Source organism: Megalops cyprinoides, chromosome 1 (assembly GCF_013368585.1).
Source record: "Megalops cyprinoides isolate fMegCyp1 chromosome 1, fMegCyp1.pri, whole genome shotgun sequence".
Lineage (NCBI taxonomy): Eukaryota > Metazoa > Chordata > Actinopteri > Elopiformes > Megalopidae > Megalops > Megalops cyprinoides.
In genome coordinates, this window is record NC_050583.1 from 68,465,460 (window position 1) to 68,484,820 (window position 19,361).

The following is a 19,361-nucleotide window of genomic DNA, read 5'->3' on the forward strand; positions in this document are numbered from 1 at the left end:
AACATACTATTCTTTACTATTATTCACCATTGCTTTTACATACCAAACTTGCTGCAGTGGTGGATTTAAGACATTTTCCTATAGCTAAAATAATCTGTAGATGTAAATATGTATCTTTTGTATAATTTCCTGTGTATCCTGAAAATGTAAACTGAGTGCACTGAGTATCACACATGTATTGTGAATGAACGGGCTTCAGGCTAAGCATCTGGTTGGGGCTATCGTATGCATTCATCACTATTAGCATATAAAAACTTATCTGGAAGAAATGTAGCTTCATGGTCCTCTATGTGTGTTTTCTTGATATGTGCATTAAAAATGTTTGTTTACTAGCACAACTTAGGACTTTCGAATCCTCTGAGAAACTACCATATCTACGGGGATCATTGCATTTGTTTTCATACATTCAGGATAAATGATTCTACATAATCTTTGCAAAGTACATTTAATTTTTGAATCTTTTCACTGATAACCTAGAACCCAATATCACAATGTAGGTATGAAAAAAGTATTCGAGGTGAAGTTTCGAGGCGATGTAAGTAAATGTCATTACGCTTTTCCCATCTATATAGTACAAATGTGCTTAACACTGAGGCGCATCTTTATCCGTAATGTAATGCTACAGAGTTTTGAATCATGCGTTCACAATGTCACAAAGATGTGAAGTGACGGGTCTACTGTTCGTTTAACCCTGCGCAAACGCTCGGAGTCCTTATGGTGCCCAACATCCACGACGAACTCGCTCAACTCCTGCAATAATGTTGGACGGAAGTGGGAGGAGATTTAAATTGTTAAAAATGTAGCAATTACTTATTCTTTCTACTACTCCTCTGTAAAAACGCACCTCCACCTCCTCTTAATCGGGGATCAGAAATGTCAGTTCATTATCGTTTCCGTGTCAAAGTAATTATGCTCCTTGCAGTAATTTCGTATGTCGCGGCCTTGAGCTAGAGCGAGCAAAATGCTGAAGTGTCTTCTCTCCGCCCCTCTCTGAATCAGTGCTGCAGTTGGCGGCGCTGGTGGAGCAAAGGAGACAGTGCGGATTCTTCCAGTCACTCCCTGCATTTCCCATCCAGTCTCCGCTTTGCCGATTGTAGGCTCCTTGGCGGTGAAGTTCGTTACATAGTCTTTGACTGGTAAGTAAAAATAGTAATTTCAACATATGGAAAAGGTGCATGAACAATAATGGAGGTGGGGATGGTTTACGGTCGAGTGTAATACTGAGCCAGTAAATGGCTCAAAACAACTGTAAACGCTGCTGTTGCGATAAAATGGCTTGGTGTATCTCGGCTGATGGGGATGCATATCTAATATATAAGCGAGGAATGAAAGTAACCTCTATTTTGCATTTATCAAATAAATATTATGGAAATAAGAAACTTATTACCGACATGAAATGATTGAATATGTGGCACGGGGGTTAACACATCATTAAGATATATTCGCCGTTCTTCTCCTTCCTGTATAAAACAGAATATAGTCAGTGTTTCATTCCAAATCAAGGTGTCTGCTGGTTATATTTGTACGTTTTGAGTATCTGGAGATTTAAAAAAAATATATTGCGAAGGCTCTATTTTATGCTGTGCGCCAACTACACAGGACACCCACAGCAACATGGACGTTTTCATAACACGTTAGGGATAACGGTACAGTAGCTTAGAGGATGCAAACAGGCGTGGTCGTGCGGATCTCGTTGCTGTGCTCGGAAGCAGCGTGTTAAGGGCAAGCGATGGTAATATTGCAGATGTCGTCTTGTGTTTTATAAAGTGCATTAATAAATGCTGATGCACAGCTATTTCAGTGCCCAACACAAATGGCATTCACTGGTGTAAGAGTTGTCTTACATACAATGACATTTCACAACAACTGCTGTTGCCCGCAACCTTCACTGTTTAGGGTTATCAGACAGGCGCAGGTATACGTTTGCTACCGTCATGTTAGCTTCACAGCTCTGCAGTGTTGTCTTTTGAGTGTAGCTCGGGATACCCCTAAAATTGTAATTATTGGGACTAAGTGAATTCCCATTCTTACGGCAGTAACGCCGTAAAATTGCTAGTGATTACATCGAGCGGGCAACTTGACGAGTGACGACAATTAAGATACTTTAAGCTAAGTGTCCACAGGTTGGTTAGATACCCCACCCAGATTCTGGATTTGTGTTCTTTTGGAGATTGTTACAGTAAAATGCTTACGTCTGATTATTCTGAAATGCTATGCAGTGGTCCTGTCGTGTGCAGTTGGAACAGTGACATAGCATACGTAACTTTCGTAGGTTTAGCCGCTTTGCTGCGATGCAGGGGCTTTCTACCTAAAACATTACTGCGCTGCAGCATTAATGCGGTCAGAGCCAGTCCAGCCTGCGGCTCTAGAAAATTAATCTGAAAACACACGCCACCCGGGGGGGGGGGGGTTATACACTAACCATGTTAGTGTTAAGAAGAAGCATGGGATGCTGTAAAACAACCCAGTCGACACTGATGTAGTATTACCACGCACATCTTTATGAACAGTCTGGTTTAGGCCTGCTGTAGGCCTAGTGTTTTACAGTAGGGAACAGTGTTCCTGGTGCTTTGAATTAGTCCAGTTGCACTTCAGTCGCGCTGTAAAGATGCCGTTGTGAAAATGCCATGGAGATACACTGCAAATATAAATGTTGGGCCATATGGAAGATGTGCTGTTGTAGTCTGAATAAGAGGATTCCATTTCAGAATGTTAGACCACTGTTCCTCAGCAAAACGCAGTATTCACAGACTTAATTAATTCATGTGGTTGTTCCAGAAAAACTGACATTTAGACTGAAGTACTACAGTTGGCATAGGCTGGAACCTCAGGACTCCTAACCATCTACAGCACATTTTTTAAAAAACATAAACCATCAAGATTGTATGCAGTCTCGGATGTTTGAAAGTGTAAGTATGTAGGACATGGCAAGCTGTGAATTGGATATCACTAAGCAAACATACATTTTAGTAGGGGAATGTAGTGTGTTCTGTATGTAATCCTGTATGGTAGGCCCTCTCATGTCTTAACTAGATATGTTTTTGGTAAGACGCAGGGTGCATAACTGAAAGGTTGCAGGTTTGATTACCCACTGGGGCACTGCTGCTGTACCCTTGAGCAAGGTACCTAACCCTTTGCCCCAGTAAGTATCTACCTGTATAAATGGGTAACTGGTAAAATTGTAGCCTATGTAGGTCACTCAAGAGCATCTGCTAAATGACAGTAGTGTAATATAAATGTTTTTGTTAAGTATTGGTGCTCTCTCAGGCAAATTTCACAGAATAAGTGCCCCAAACTAGACCATCATTTAGATGCTGTACCTCTTTTTAGCAATTTTCTACTATGTGTTAATGATAATAAGAAATAATTATGTTCATTGAAGTTGATTAAAGTGCTTGCCCGATTTTGTATACGTTTGCTATATGTATAGATTACCCTTGATTTTTCTTAACCTGTTTTTTGGTCTTTTTAATTAGGGGAAGCTTTTTGAAAACTTGAATTGTAGACTCCCAAAGTGATTCTACTCTTATGGTGACAGGGTACACTGGGGGTATATTCTGTGAGTGTTAAATGTTACAAGAACCTTATTTGTTAAACTAGCAGAGAGGGGAAGCGTTCCTTAACCAGCTATAAGCTCCATGACCATGCAAAACCTGCAAATCACTGGTAATCAGAATTGCACCATATGGCAGTTCTCGCTGTGGTCAGAGCTGTGTCACCCTGGAGATGCTGTAAGATTTCCATGCATTTTCACAGCAGACCCATACAGCCGAGCCCATGCACCTGCCCTTGTTTATGTTGTTTACTCCAGTGGAGCAAATTTTATTATACGAGCGTATCAAACTGACATTATGCATCATTGCTGATTGTTGGTCTTCTGACGTTCCGCTCTTTGCAGATAAAGGTGCATGGTCCTGTCTGTACTTGCTCTGTCTTGCTGTCTTCAGTACTCATCCTTCTTGAACCCTCTCTAGAGCAGTGATGGACACTTACAGGCCTGGAAGGCCCCAGGGTCTGCTTGTTTTCCATTCTGCTTCAGTTCTTAAATGGAATCACTCTTTGGATTTGAAGAGAACTCACTTGCCGTTCCAGAGATAAAGCGACTTTTAATGGAAAGGTAACTCTAAAAGGTATGAGACTCTGGGCCACCCCGACCCTTCTGGATTCTTAGTAATGGTAACCTTCCTGTAGTGGCTGAGAATCTGCTGGCTTCTGCATGCTTTAGGCAGTCATGATGGCTTTCTGTGAGGCTTTGTCGTTTGTTTTCCACCAGGCCGATCCAATAAAAGATACTGAAAGAGCCTCTCTGTGCCTCTTGTCAACTGGAGCATGGTGTGTCTCACCGCAGTAATTAGCGCAATGTGGCATTTCCTGATTGTCCCTCTGGAGAGTCCAGCCAGACCAGCACAGGGCCTACTTGTTGTTTGGTGGAAATAATTGTGGTTTGCTCAGAAGTGCACAGTTACCATTATAGGAAGAATAGTCACTTGAATGGTTTACTTCTGTGAAATTTTTGTCCTAGCTGTGAATGAGTTCAGTTTGACCCCCCCCAACACTGTTGGCTAACCAACCATTGCACTTTCATCCAGTGAGAGGTCAGTGCAAATTAACTTGCTAAAATCAGTCTATACTATTTATGTGATTATAGTGCATTAATTATTTCTGAGTTAAAGTATTTTGTGCTAAATATCTAATTTAGCGACATGTACCTCTTCTCCAGTTTAGAGGGGACGTGCGTTGCTAAGGCCAGGGTCTGGATGATTTTCCACAGTCTGACATGCTGCTCTAATTCATGTCAGCTCAGCTTTATAATGTGCAGAGAGTGACGATAATGGAGAGGTCACATGGTCATCAACTATAATGGAATGACCATAGTTTCCCCATCCCTTGGCTTAACATGGTAATCCTCCATGTTAACAGTGGGCCCCACCATGCCTACAAATAGAAATGGTGTTTTCCATGTTTGAAAAAGTCAAATTCAGTGTGCTGCCATTTTCCTGTTGCTACCCCATTCCCACTTAGGGATATACACCATCACAAATGCAATGACTTTGACAGTGATGTCTTCCAGTTGGCACTAGCTGGCTAATGAGATATCAGACATTAGAAAATACATGTAAATATAACTTGGAATTGTGCTGTATGAGGTCAGTCATCTTAAGGTATAGCTTGTAATAGCATTGTTCCAGCTCTGTGGTAGAAAAGGGGCATGCCCTTGCCTTGTTTGTTTGGATGGCACAGTCCTTTTCACTTAATGAATTGTTGACTATGTTTTATGCCTCAGGGACAGAATGTGAAAGAACATAAAAAGAATGCGTGACAACAAAATGATTAAATAAAGTATGTATACTGATATGTCATAATTTGCCGCTTCTAAGCAATTGGCTGCATTTCAGCATAATATCCAGGGTATGGGACAGGCCTGTTCTCAGGAGTGGTTTCAGGGGAAGGACCACTGATTTCCTGTTGAGAGAGCCTTCTTTGTGTGTATATGAGTAGTTGAGTAGGTTCAGATGTGTTAAGAAATCTATAACAAGTACTGAAAAAAATACGCAGAAACCTGTCTTGTCATATTCTTTTGCTGCTCTAGTTCTTATGTGGCCTGTTTTATTGTTGGCTATACAGTATGTACAATTGGACATTTCTTAAATAAATGCTGTGATTTTTTTTGTATATTCAGAATTGTGATAGTAAAATTTAGACATGCATAATTCTGAACCAAGACACATGTGGGATTAAGTTATGTCTTGATGACAGACGTTGCATTACATTCTATTTAGAAAACTGACAAGTTTAAATACTGTATGTTAAATATGTTTTTAATGTTCTAAAGGAATGTGTTCACTCAAGCATTCCATGGTGGAGGTGGTATTTAACCGCTTGATAAATACAGATAGATCTTTGCATAAGCCCTTTTGCTCTCAGTCAACTCCCTGTCGTGTCTCTACTGCCTATGTGGCCCTGGACAGGATGGAGTTACCTTCCAACGTGGGAAACTGTGTTTCCCAAAAAAGAAAAGTCTGCTTGGGTCCCGCCAGGGGGGTGTAGGAGGGCTGCCAGCGTATACTAAATGAAATGTTGTGACAAAATGTGGTGCAGTAGTCAAGCATTAGCCCACAGCAAAGCATAGGCCACTGTCTAACAGAAGATAACGAGCCTTGCTTCACTCTGTTGCTTCAGACTCTGTTTCTTACACTGAAGTTGATGTTCTGAGAGTTAAAGGCAAACTACTACTGCTTCCATTGGGCCTGTTGCATTGTTTTTCTGCAACAACTTGACAGTCCGGTGTAGCACCTCAAAAGTGGAAAATGTGAACGGTATGTTAGGCATATGCAGAGCATGACATGCATCAGAAGAACAAAATGGGTAAGTCACCATTGAAAGGGCCAACATAATGCCTCATAGAGATTAAGGGGTATGGTGACCCAAAAAGGTCAAGCCTGTTCATTGCTGTCATCAGTTGCAAGAGAACGAATGAATGTAGGACAGTAGTAGGACCATGTCTTCCCACCTTTTTTTTTGTTCTTATAGTATGCTTGAACTGGTTCACGTTTTTTCATTAGAATGATTTATCAGCTAAGGTGCACAGGCACCTGTTTCTTTTATAGCTCAGATTCACCATAGATAATACCAAACCATTCAACGTCTTGCTTAAACAGTTTACAGAGAGTCAAAAATACCCTTTCACTGGCAAAGGCTATGCCTCGTAATTGTAGAAATTAACAAAAGTTCTTTGTCCATTCATCATTCCTGAAAGTGCTGTCTGTTTCCTTAAAGAAAATAAATTGAAGCCATTATGCACTGAGTTATGCTGTATCTCCATTTCACATAGCCTTTGATATTGAACAGAACTCCAGTATGGTCTGAAATGAAGTTAAAGACTTGATTTATTTCAGGTGATGGTGTGTTGTTCTCGTGTTTCAGAATGTCCTTGTTATCTCTCCCATTTCTGTTGGGCTGATGTCATTTTTCTTCCTTGTTTACATGTTACTGCCGACAAAACGCGCAAGGCCCCCGAGTGTTGTTCACCCCGGCTCTGCCATTCCTCATGATCCATCTTATAACATGAGGTGCCATTATAAGCCTGCGTTTACCTCACAGAATGCCAGAGTTAACATATTATCAGCACAACAGCAAATGCAACAGTCTCAGCAACAGCCTGTCTTGCCCAGTGCACGCGTCTCACACGATTAAGGGTAGCTCATTAACTGTGGCATTTGAATTGCCCCGTGTAGTTTGGAGTTGCCAGTGTACCTTTGCGACTATGCAGAGTAACCGTGTCCAATAACTACATAACTAAGTAATACAGCTAAAATGGTGTTGCTCTAAAAAGTAAAGCAAAGTTTCACTGTCCTCCTTGAGCCAGAAGTGGGACCAATTGTATAGCCTCAAAACGGGCAGTCCAGTCCGCTGACAGCTTGCATCCGTCATGTTATGAGCGGGTACCTGGGGCAGGGCTGATAAATAATTTCACCAAACAGACTGTGTAACAGCAGGGAGGGTGAGGGGGGGGGGAACTTATTTTGTTTTCAGGGAGGGAAGTGTCATTAAGAGATGGGGACTGGACAGCAGGGTGGGGAGTGCCAAGGGACAGCTGTCGTAGCAGAATAACAGGTGAGGGCTGCATGGCTGACTGTGCTGGGCGGGGGAGGGGTGTTGTTTGGGCAGCAGGGTGGGTCCTCTCCAACAGGACCGACAGACATTGGTGTCATTTCAGAGAGTCATATTACTTGGCTCAGAACTGAGAATGCCAAAAAATTCAGGGCAATGAAGCAGTTTGCAAGTCCCCAAAAATGCAAGGCAGTTGAGCAGTTTGCAAGCCTACAGCTCTGACAGGAAACCTTCAGCAACTCAGCAGAAACCTTGAGTATGATTAGATAAATAGAATGTTCATACAAGAAAGCACTTGTGTGAAAAAAAAAAAACATTAATACAGTGATGATACTACACAGGTCATCTTCTTATTGTTTTAATATGCAGTATTATTTATGTCTGTCTCAAGTGGACAAAGTGCAAGGTTTGGCACTTAGTGCTTGAGGCTCTTGGCAGAGGGCACTCAGTAAATGTGTCTTATTTGAAGAGATCAAAGATACGAATGTGTATAAGTATGTTTTGTCTCGTATTTTATACAGTGTAGCTAGCACAAGGAAAGCACAGTATTATATTAAGGTACATTGCCATGGCATGAAAGAATTCTGGTCGTTTAAGAATCACTCACCAGGCATCTGCTGCACTAAAGGGAATCTATAAAAAACCTGGAATTTGACTTTTCCACATTTGTAGCATTTTGAAATTTTCTGTGCAGTTGTGGAATGTATGGTGGAGTGCAGTTATCCAGTGTTTCAAGCACTTCAGATATAATTTCTGACATACAGTAACTCCTGTTGTCAGAATGCTGTCGTACAGAAAAGAAGAGTTACTTCTACATTCTGTTTGTCTTGATCATGGTGTAAAAAAAAAGCCTGGCAGAGATTTACAACGATAAGGTCTGTCTTAGACTTAACTGAATGTGAGAAAAAAAACTGGGAGTATGTCAAAACTGGAATTTGTGTGTGTGCTTTTTTGGCTTAATGAGAAGAGTACCTTTAAAAAAGTGAGCCCAAACAGAACTGATGGAAACCAGCGATTTGTTTTCCCGCTGGGACTAGGGGAGGTTCAGCAGCCCTCACACATCTGGAAGTGTTCGGTTCCTCCCTTTTTCTTTTCCATTGTATTACTTAACTGTGGTGATGTGCATCATTGATATCCCTGGGCTGTTCACACTGTGTGTGCACATACAGGAACATGTTGTGTTGGCTTGGCTCTCTAGTCATTTTCACAGCTTGTGCTGGACAACTATGCCTTGTTTCTTGTCGAGGTGCAATATGAGTTATATACTAAAGTCTGGCTGTGAGTTTGCTCCTCTTTTAAAGGAGAAAAGGAAAACCACTTCCCCTGGTGGAGACCTATGTGAAATCTGTGCATTAAGAGTTGTAGTATCGCACCATCATTTTTGAATGGGGTGGAGCTGCTTGTCAGCCAGGAGAGAAAGGGAAATGATCTGATGTTAAGAAACAGCTCCCTCACATGTAATTGCACAATAGGTGCTCTTATATGCACAGTGGACTGTAAAATATTTTTTCCTCTTTAAGTAAAACTTTTTGCCTTTCAGTCGGGGCCCGCTTTTATAGTATTACTGCCCACCATTGCAGAAAACCTGATAATAAAATAGGGCTGCTATTTCCACCTGTCCAAAAAGTACATATTATTTTTTCTGTGTATCTTTCTGTATCTAATAAACTTTGTAGGAAAGTACTGTGTTGTTTGCTTTGCACTAGGAACTTTGAGGTTGAATTGCAGCGTCTTCAACTCAACCAAACTGCTAGCAGGTCTGCCTCCCCAGAAATGTAGGGAGAGGGAATTGTGTAGTGTATTGGCCCACACTGTAATGAGGCATACTCATTTAGCTCATTAATCTGGTTTTATTTCTAACTAGCTAGCCTACATTCAACTTTTTCGGCATTGTTGATTTTTGAGAAACATATGCATATTGATGACGGTTTTTACAACCAAATATCTACTCAGACAGGGAAAGCACTATAAAGCTAAGAAATGACCTAAATATACAGCATCACCTTGATAATGTAACAGACTATTGCAACCTTGTGACCTTGATTTGTATTGAAAAGAAGAGTTTTAAACTTGAAAGAAATTTTCTATTCCTCCAATTTTCTTCTCACAAAGCAACTATGAGATGATTGGATATTATTATTTTATAGCTTTAGAAACATTAGTAGCCCAAAGAAAAGAACTCAGAGTTTGAGTGCATATATGTTGTAATAGAAAAGGGTAATAAAATGTATTAATAATAAAATAATTACAATACAATCCAATAATTACAATTACAATAATAAAATTACAGAGCAACTTGACAGTCAAGCTGAAACAGATTCAGGTGAATGTTCTCTTTTTATAAACAATATACCATTGGTGGGGAGTTGGGGGATCTAAATAAGGGTATTTGGGCAACGATGTGTCATACAGAGCATTGAGTCCTCTGTAGTTTCCTCATGACCAACCAGGCTTGTTAAGTCTACACCAGTTGCTGTGATGTGTATTAGCCTTTTTGTCTCACCTCTTCAGAGATTTTCATTGACCACCTGTACTCAAAATTCTATCTATAAATTAGCTAAGAAAAAATTCAATGCAAGGCCCAAGATTAATACAAATTTATTGTGAACCTTTCCAGTTGTAATTATTCCGGCAGTGTTTATTCCTGATTTGATTACCCATATAAGCAAAGCAGTGTAGTCTAATAGACAGCCAGCCAAAGTGAAATTTGATGAATTTGTAGGACACTTTCCAACTTTCAGTAATCGCTGGGTGTGCCAGAAATATGTATGTGGATCACCAGTATCATTAATGCCAGAATATGCTTCTCGTCTGCACTGTTTCCTGTAGCGTTATGGAGACAGATGATCAGGCGATGCAGCTCAGTGTGTGCAATCACCTAAAATGCTAGAAATGTCCAAAGCAGAGACGCATTGCCGTTTCAGAGCTGAAACACTGCTGTTCCAGGCTATGAAGATCACATTCCTCATCAACGGGGATGGGAATAAGTGACAGTCAGCGCTTGACAACTAAATGTTATCTTTGGCTTTCAGCAGTGGAACAAAATGTAACTCTATCCAGGCCCCATATGCTAAGTGGTGCTTTAAAGTGGTAAGTGTGTATCCAGCCTCTGGAGGGCTTATGTACAATTTAAAATGGTCCGATTTATGAGCTGCTTATTTGTCACTGCTGCCTCCATGCTTGGTAGCAGATTGTTGTGTTGGACACAGCACCTAATCTCTTCACTCTGCATTGGTTAGGATGGGGCACTAAATGTGGCAGGTGTGCTCCTAGGTGTCCTGCTGTGTTCTAGTCAAGCCTTCTCTTTTCTCATTCACTGTTCACTGAACTGAGATGCATAAAAATATTATATATTAACATATTATATCACAAAACTGCAGGTACAGATCCAAAGTGTGGTACATAACCTGAAAGTTTTCTGGCAGTCAGATAGATAATGTTCCTCTACAGCACCTTTATCATCCCCTGAGATTCCTGGCAGGCACTACCAATGTGGAGAATGTGACAGAGGCACCTCTTGTGCATGTTGTCTCTGTTAGGTAATCAAACACGCTGCTTCACTTATTAAATGAATAAAACAATGGTCAGGTAAGTAATTAGGGAGCTGGCTGCCATGAAATCCCTTGTTCTATTTGTAAGGAGAACTTCACTGTTGTGTCTCATACTGATAGATGGAACACGGTGTGTTAAGAGGCCCTGTAATGATGAAGCAGTTTTCTTGCACAAGTATGGGTATGAATTGTGGTCAGTAACATCACCATCAAAGCAAGATTGACCAGAATGTCCAGCTGTGAAGACTGGCCGCATAGCTATGTGGAACACACATTGAGCATGTCATTTTTTGGTATCAGTCGATGCCTTTCCCCTTAGTCTGGCAGCATCACAATGTATTCTTACACCCTGGTCTGAATACCCAGTCCAGATGGTGTTGCACGTGTCTGGTCCTCTAATGGATGTGATCTTATCTTCAGAGTGCAGAGAATATTTCAGAAGTATTATTTTAGCTCCTACATAAAAGTAATACAAAATAAAGGCCATGCATCAGTGCTAAATCAGGTCAATATGATTCTTGTGATTTTTGTTATTCTGGATACAGGGGTTATGAGTAAATGCAGACAAAAGGTTTGCTTGTGACTAATTTCCTCAGAACAGTCTTGTCAGTTGTCAGAAAATGTGATGAAGGCACAGGCTCACCCTGTTGAAGTTTGAAATGAAGCCATCCTCACAAAAGATGTTTAGAGTGAGGTAAGGTCATGATAGTATTTTGCAGTCCAAATGCGTGGAACCTTTAAGGCTTCAGGACTTATTATGGTTCTGTGAAGTATCTGAGGAATTTTGAGCTGTCCCATATTTCAGAATCACTGTTACAGTGTTACACAGTCACAGCGTAATGTCAAGTGGAAAGTGTTGGCGGGTTCTTCCTCACATTTTGCCTGCAGGAATTTAGTGTGGAGTTTCTCTGCAGCTGTAGTCTAGTAACAGGCCTCCCTGTGTGATTTCCCACTGCTTTGAAGCAACTGCACCAGTGTGTACTTCTGTGAAGCAGTAGGGAATCAGTTACATATGTCGTTGCTGATGCACTGCAGGAACGGAATCATTTTAGCTTTCTTCATGTGAATGTTCATGTGATTTAGCAAGTTGATTGCCGCCATCTCCGTTTTGGTACCTCTGTCCCTGTAAAGGGCATGGAGGTGGACCTTGTCTCTGTGAACTTCCTTTCGTAGCACTTTCTTTTGTCAGAGAATGTTTTCACAGTCATTGGTATAGTGATCAACAAGTCTTTGCCTGGGCTTGTTAATATGACATTGCAATAAAGTGGTTTAGACAAGTCAAGCGATTTTCTCAAGGAGGTTTCATTGGTGTATTGGTATGACTTCACGAGATCAGATCAAAAGGAAGGAAAGGGAGTCATACAATTAACAGAACTAGAATTCACCATACAGTTTTGAGTCTGTTTAGCTTGCTAAGGTGAAGATCACAGCCTTGGGACTATAGCATGCTCTGACAGCTTTGGGACAGCAACCATTGTAAAATCCCTCTTAAGATCTGAGTGAAAAAACCTTGTTGCTGAAGCCTACTTACGATGGTGAATTTTAGACAAATGTTGCAAATTGTAGTCTTTTAAATGACATGCATCTGCAGGGAAATTGACATTTAATTTGTTTTTATCCTTTTAATGAAAATAATGTTGACTATATCACATACCAGTAAAGTTTTTAAAAAGTCAGAATGAGGAAATAAACAGCATTGAGAAGATAACTGAAAAGATGTAAAATCAGTTGGTCCAAATTACAAATGCTACCTCAGTACATTTAACTTTTAGCATAACATTTTGACATAACATTTAATATAACACAACAAACTGACATTTAAAATCTCCCTTTCAGGTATAGCTGTGCCAACTTCCAGAATTATATGCGGGTCTCTTTCAATCTTAATGACAAACTTTACAAATTCAGTTGCATTCCTGTCTGCTTCATGGCAGTGAGGCAGGATGTTCTGAAAAAGATAAGGTCATCTACGGGAGAGACATTTCCAGGGTCATGGCCTTAGCCTCTTATCTGTATCCTTACTGTCAACCTCCCTTGTGTTGAAAGAGAAGGAAGGGGTGACCTGGCAGGTGGAAAAAGTGATGTGGTTTCACAAGATTTATCACCCGGGTCATGCTAATCTGCAGTGAACCCTTGCCTTCCCAGTCGTTCCACGATCTCTTGTTGCTGTTGTTGCTTGACCAATTGGTCAAGGTTGTTGTGAAGAAGGAGCATTTTTCCAGTATATGTCATTTGAAAATCTGAGGAATACTATGTATATCATATATCATACTGAGTTGTGTCAACATGAAATACTCAAGTTATATATTTCTTTCTTTTATTAATATTTTTCTGTCTGTGGTCCTGGGACGTGGATAAAATATGGTCTTTACTTTAGGCATACTCTTCATTGTCATATGAAGGTTTTTCTCTACCCCTTTCACCTGCCACTCAGCTTGTTTCCATGGTAAAGCTGTCATATATAAAGTACCAGTCTTCTGTTCAGTTCTCTCCCATATGTGGCTACACTGAAGCTCACAGCTGGGAGACACCTTGGCTACCTTTTACAAGCATTGGAAAATTGTATAGTGTAAATTGTGTAGCATAATAAGCTGTTCAAAATGTTCTACTTTAGTAGGAATTTGGTAAGACTGGCTTTCTTGTCAGTTTCCAGAAAGTACCATTTGAAGTCCAACCTCAAGAACACTGAAGTGTCCTGTCCCCACCCTGCAGAATCTCTACTTTCACTCCCATGTGAAACATGCAGGGATGGCTGAGGTGATGAGGTACTCTGACATGATTCTCAGTGTCATTCTCTCATTTCACATTGATCAGGAGGCCTGCTGAAGTGTAAATGATTGGTGGTGGTTTCAGCGCTTGTCTGAAAACAATGCTTTGTTTCCTCTCACTGTTACCAGCAGATCTGCTTGGCCTCTCTTTTTTCTCTGATTAATGCTGAGCTGCATTGCACTGATACTTCCCAAGAGAGTTCCCATGTGTCCCTAAGTTTTTGTGCCCAGGACTGCAGCATAGGCCCCTGCTGACCATCCCAAGAGATTTCCCTTGTCTTTCCTGTTGTTCCAGGACTAGAGTGTATTTGTCCTCTCTTTCTCTGGCCAGCTCCCAGGCCACTTGCAACACAAAAAAATCTCTCTGTGGAATGCTTAACCACATATCAGTTGAACCAGTTGAGAAGACTCCAAGACATATCTGAGGAGAAGCATTACTTAGTCTACTTCATGAATGCCTACGCAATAAATTCTTTCACAGGTTATTCCACTTGCCCCTGTGTGTGAGCCACTGACCTTTGTTTTTATCCACCATTTGGAGGGACGGTCTGGCCATAGAGTTTGTTTTGAGAAAGCTTTGGCATCTGTTACTTTGTTGAAGTTTTCTTGTTAGGTGTAATTAAATTACAGGACACAGCTGCTGAAGAGGAAAAACAGAATAGAACAAAGGCCTCTGTCAACAACACCTTGCCATTTCTTTGTTTTTTGCCCATTAACAGCGAGCTATCAGCATTTCCTGTGGTCATGATGTCCACAGGGAGCTCAAAACAGCAACCAGTGCATTTTCAAAACTGAACATGCTGCAGTTCCCCGAATCTCTTCCTGGTTCAAGACTGAGCCCATTGTCATTCTGCGCAACCTGTAATCAAGAAACACAAGCAAATATGCTTTTAACAACTGTATGAGTTTGTGTTTCACTCTTGATTAATATCATTCCTTTTTGGTGTGTGTGGTATTGCAATTTTTTATGCTCTGAAATCTCAAAATTGCTTTATTACAAATGAGCAAATGTAGATGTACTGTAAATAAAGTATGACGTTGGGGGCTGTACTAGCAATTGGACTGATTAATCAGTTTAGTCTTTGTTGACATCTCATTCTTTGATGGAAATCGATTGAGTTCTGTGAACAAGTTTGAAATTGCAGTGCACTGTGCACATGGGTCTGACATAGCTGCAGCCATCCTGCCTGAGTAAGCCCCAGGTATCTTTACATTATCTACTTCAGCAGATTAAGACATGCATCTTTGAAACCTTTCTTTCTGAACTGCAGTGAGGTAGAAAAAAAATGAATATTGGGTTGATGGGTTTTTTACTGCCATTGCAAATTAATAACATTTAGCTATCTGACTGGTAGCATTCAACAAATACTGCAAAGAGCTGAGAGAAAATGATGAGAAAACTAGTATAGAATAGAAACACAAAAATCTAATGGGGAGCTCTCAAAACCTACAACAATACTTTAGCATATTAATTAATCCTTACCAGTGTTACATACTGAGAAGTTATATTAGCAAGTCACAACCGGAAACTGTAAAACATTGTAAACAAAGGCAGATTGTCTTGGAATGTCTAAAAACACCAGTGTAACTATCCCATAAAAATAAGATGAATCAACCAATGAATCAACTAATTTGGATTTTATTTTTTGCTCAATTGATTGTATGTATTTAATGTATTTACTACAAGCCCCTGAAAGCAGTGATGGCAAGTTCTTCATTGGTTAGGATGCTTGTTGCGTTTGTGTCTGATACATAGTAACTTTACTCAATTGACTTGTATTTTTGTATGGCTTTTCTCTTGCATCTGGTTTCTTGCTGTGCAGATTTTTCTCTGTCACACTGGTCCACGTTACAGCATTCCCTGGCCATATTCCAGAAACCACACCCAGAAGGAGCTGTTTTGATCACATTCTTTTTCAGGCAGCAGTTTCTTGATTATTTTATTTTGTGTACTAGTTTTCTGCCTCAAGGCACATAAAAGCAGCTGAAATTAGACTCCCCTTCATGAGAGACACTGAGGTGTCTGTGGTGCCTCCTTTCTCATTATGAACATTGTAGCCAAAAAAGATGGTGGATCTATTTAGTGCTTAACGCTTTAAACTCTGTTTGAGATGCTCAAAAGTTCTGTAGTTTAATGCTACAAACAATGTAAATTTTATGAAATACTATTATGTCTAACATAACATGTATTGCTTCATTGATTCATGTATACATTTAATATTCACTGCACATGTTTGCATGCAGGCAGACAGTGTTATTCAGGACAATATAATTGAAATAGTATCTTGAAAATGATGTCCAGCTTCCTTAAAATAAATGCCATATTTATCAAAGAGTTTTTTCTTTTGTGAATCCAGGGGCAGAGATTCCACTGAGCTCACAGAGAGGAGAGGGCAGAGCCTTCTTCCTCACTTCAGCCCATTGTGAAGCGTGGCTGTGTGATTGCCCACAACTCAACAAGTGACATCGCTTCTCTGGTAGCCCACGCATAGCCTGGTGCAAAGACGTGCTGCAATGTGCCAGTGCGTAGGCAGCAACCAGCGCTTCTCCCTCCCCAATCTCTGGCAACAGATGCTCAATCATTCCTCTGATAAAGGATTGGTAGAACAATGAGAAGCATGCTGCAGCCAGGTACAAACAGGCACTGCAGCTCCAAATGTTTGAGCCTGACGCAGCCCACCATCCAATCACGAAATCACCTCAATTACGAAATGAAATTTAAACGAAATTTAAACGAAAATTAAAAAAAAAACAGAATCTTATTTTAATGAAAATCCGTGACTAAATCTTTTTCAGTAATCTGCATCTCTGCATCTCTGAAGTAGTTTCTTTAATGACAGTAAGCAGGAAACACACATTTTTTGGATAGACTGGATAGACTGCACACATGTCAGTATATAGATCCATATATTCATTTCATTCATTTATTTCTTTATTTTTACGGAATTTTCCCTTGTCCTGGATATCAGAAGGCTTTTAAGTTGAAAATCAAAAATTGAACAAAGGTTGCCCATTTCATTATTGGAACAGTTAACTTCAGTTATTAAGGTCCTGAGTTCAATACAATATCCTCTTCACATTGTCTCCTTTATTTGGAATCCATTTTTTCCCCTCCCCTTTGGGCTTCGGTTTAACCCTTTTGTGTGTACGGTCACACCGATGTGATTAGACCACTAGATTGGAAAAATTCTAGCTAACGTTAGCTTTGAGGAAACAGTGATTTAATGTAACAAAGTATAGCAAATGCGGCGGTGAAAAACTATGAGAAGTTTAATAACGCTAATGAAAACATAATGAACCATGTAATGTAACACGCACTACATAGTATAAAAAACCTATGTACGAAAGGGTTCATTTCTGTTGCCATAGATTGGCATTTCTAGTTCCATCAGTCTATGGTGGCAATGACTCCTCCCTGGATGTTGCACTCTCTGCTGTTTGCATACCTCTCAATCTGGTTCCTCTTTTCCACCTCCACAGGTCATGTGCTTCTTACAGTTTGTGTGCATTTACAGCTTGTGATTTAGCCCTCATTGCTGGGAGAGATGGTCTGGAAGAGCATCTCATTGAGTCAAAGAGCTGGGAGCAGGACTGGTTTGTCCAACCCACATCATTACTTCTCACTGGAGAAACCTCATTCTCTAAATTGCCCCCCTCCATGTCTCCTCAACCCGTAAAGACCTTATACGTAATTCTGTTTCATTACAAGGTGCTATGTTCTGTTTAGTGTCTGATTAACAAGGTAAATAAAGGCTCTTTAGTGAGTTTCGCCTCAAGCTCAAAGCGAAGAAACTAGGCTGTGTGAATAAGGTGCACTTGGTTGTGTAGAGGAAGAGTAGCTGGGAAGAGATTTGGCTGAAGGGGTGTGCGCCTGAGTTGCATAAGCGTGGGAAGCATGTGGGAATGAGCGCTTATGCGCCGAGAGAGGAGTGGGAGGATAATGGCAACCAGACCTCAGTGCAAAGCTGAATGCTTTTCAACTTGTGTTTGAAATTGCAGGCTGAATTTGCAGGGAAGTGTTCAATTCTTGCTCTTTCTGCACTGTATTCCTTGTATCCAAATCTTAGGAGGTAGATCAGATTTTGAATTTATGTTAATGATATTCATCTCAAATATACAAAATATGTATATGTGTATATGTATACACACGCACACACACACACACACACAAAGTATATAGACATCTTTTTCTGCCTAACCTTAGCAGAGCTGCCTGTTCAGGATTTAGTCACTTTACAGTTGTATAAATACTTACTGCTTAGGACTGCCCAGTTAGTGCAGACATTTGGAGGATGGGTTATTAAACTGTTGTGCTAAAGAAGACAACAAATCTTGTGGCTAGCCAGCTGGATATTCTCTTTTCTGCCATCCTCCAGAACAAGTTGAACTGGGATTGTTTGTAAAGCAGAATCTTGGAGAGAAGAGGAAATGAGGAATCCCTATGTAAAAATGGAAATGGACATTGCAGTGTCCAATCATAGCAGCTGTCCATGTCTCATACTCAGTACTGATAGTTTCACATCGTGTAATTTCTTCTCCTTTTTGAATCAATGAAGACCTGTAACAGTGATTTGCTGTGGTTGTGTGGTTTTTGTGTGACAGTGTATTTTGGTATCTTCAGTATTTTTGCAATAATAATGTTAATCACTTAATTCAAAGATGTTTATTTGGTTAAATTCAACCTGTCTAGTGACACTGCCCATTTCTGTTTTTTATATGTTGCTGGGTTTGCAATGTCAAAGAGGTTAGGGGGGTATGCAGTGTACACGGAGGCGCCAGATTTGGAGGCCTCAAAGCAAACCTAGAAGTGCTAGAAGCCGAGTGTTTCTCAGCAGCTACAGAAACAGCAGAGCCGCAGTGGGCAGGTGGAAAGGAGGACTGTTACATAAGGGCCACTCCATGTCACCTTCAGGCACGTTGATGCGCCAACTCTGAACCAGGGTTGAATATTTTCACTTCTGTTCAAAGCCGACCTGACATCATGTAATGTCTTAATCAATGAGCCTCAGTCTCCTTGCCTGGGGACAGAGGCCTCAGCTGCTGTTCTGCATAGCTCAGCTAAAGAAAATGGACCCTTCCTTTGTTATCAAAAAAAGGTTCCTCCTCCCTGTTAAGATCAACTGCTGTTGTTCCACATCAGTAAAGCAGCTGATCCTCAGATAGTGATAGTTATTGAAGTTGATTAAAGTTGTTTTTGACCTTGTGGTTAGGTTTGCCACCTTTGATTTGTGAAAAACCGGGACACTTGGACCAATTTTAATTTTTTTTTTTTTTTTTTTGGGGGGGGGGGATTAAACCATATTTGCAAATATACTATGTTAACAGTTGTAGGGCTCCCTATTGCCTCTCTTACCTATATTTGTCCTGACGCAGACGCGCTCCCTGACGCAGCTGCACTCACTCTGGACTCCTTTGTCTGCTGCTGTCCCTT

The 19,361-nt window shown here is 40.6% G+C and overlaps 1 protein-coding gene across 1 annotated transcript in view; it reads left to right on the plus strand.

Moving 5' to 3' along the window:
- Nucleotides 1–1,012: 1,012 nt before the first annotated feature.
- The window catches only part of LOC118790863 (spectrin beta chain, non-erythrocytic 1), a 95,450-nt gene continuing 77,101 nt past the window's right edge, over nt 1,013–19,361 (plus strand). Inside the window, exon 1 of the mRNA XM_036547970.1 lies at nt 1,013–1,136. The gene's annotated coding sequence lies outside the window, so the exon portion shown is untranslated. The remainder of the gene's footprint in view (nt 1,137–19,361) is intronic.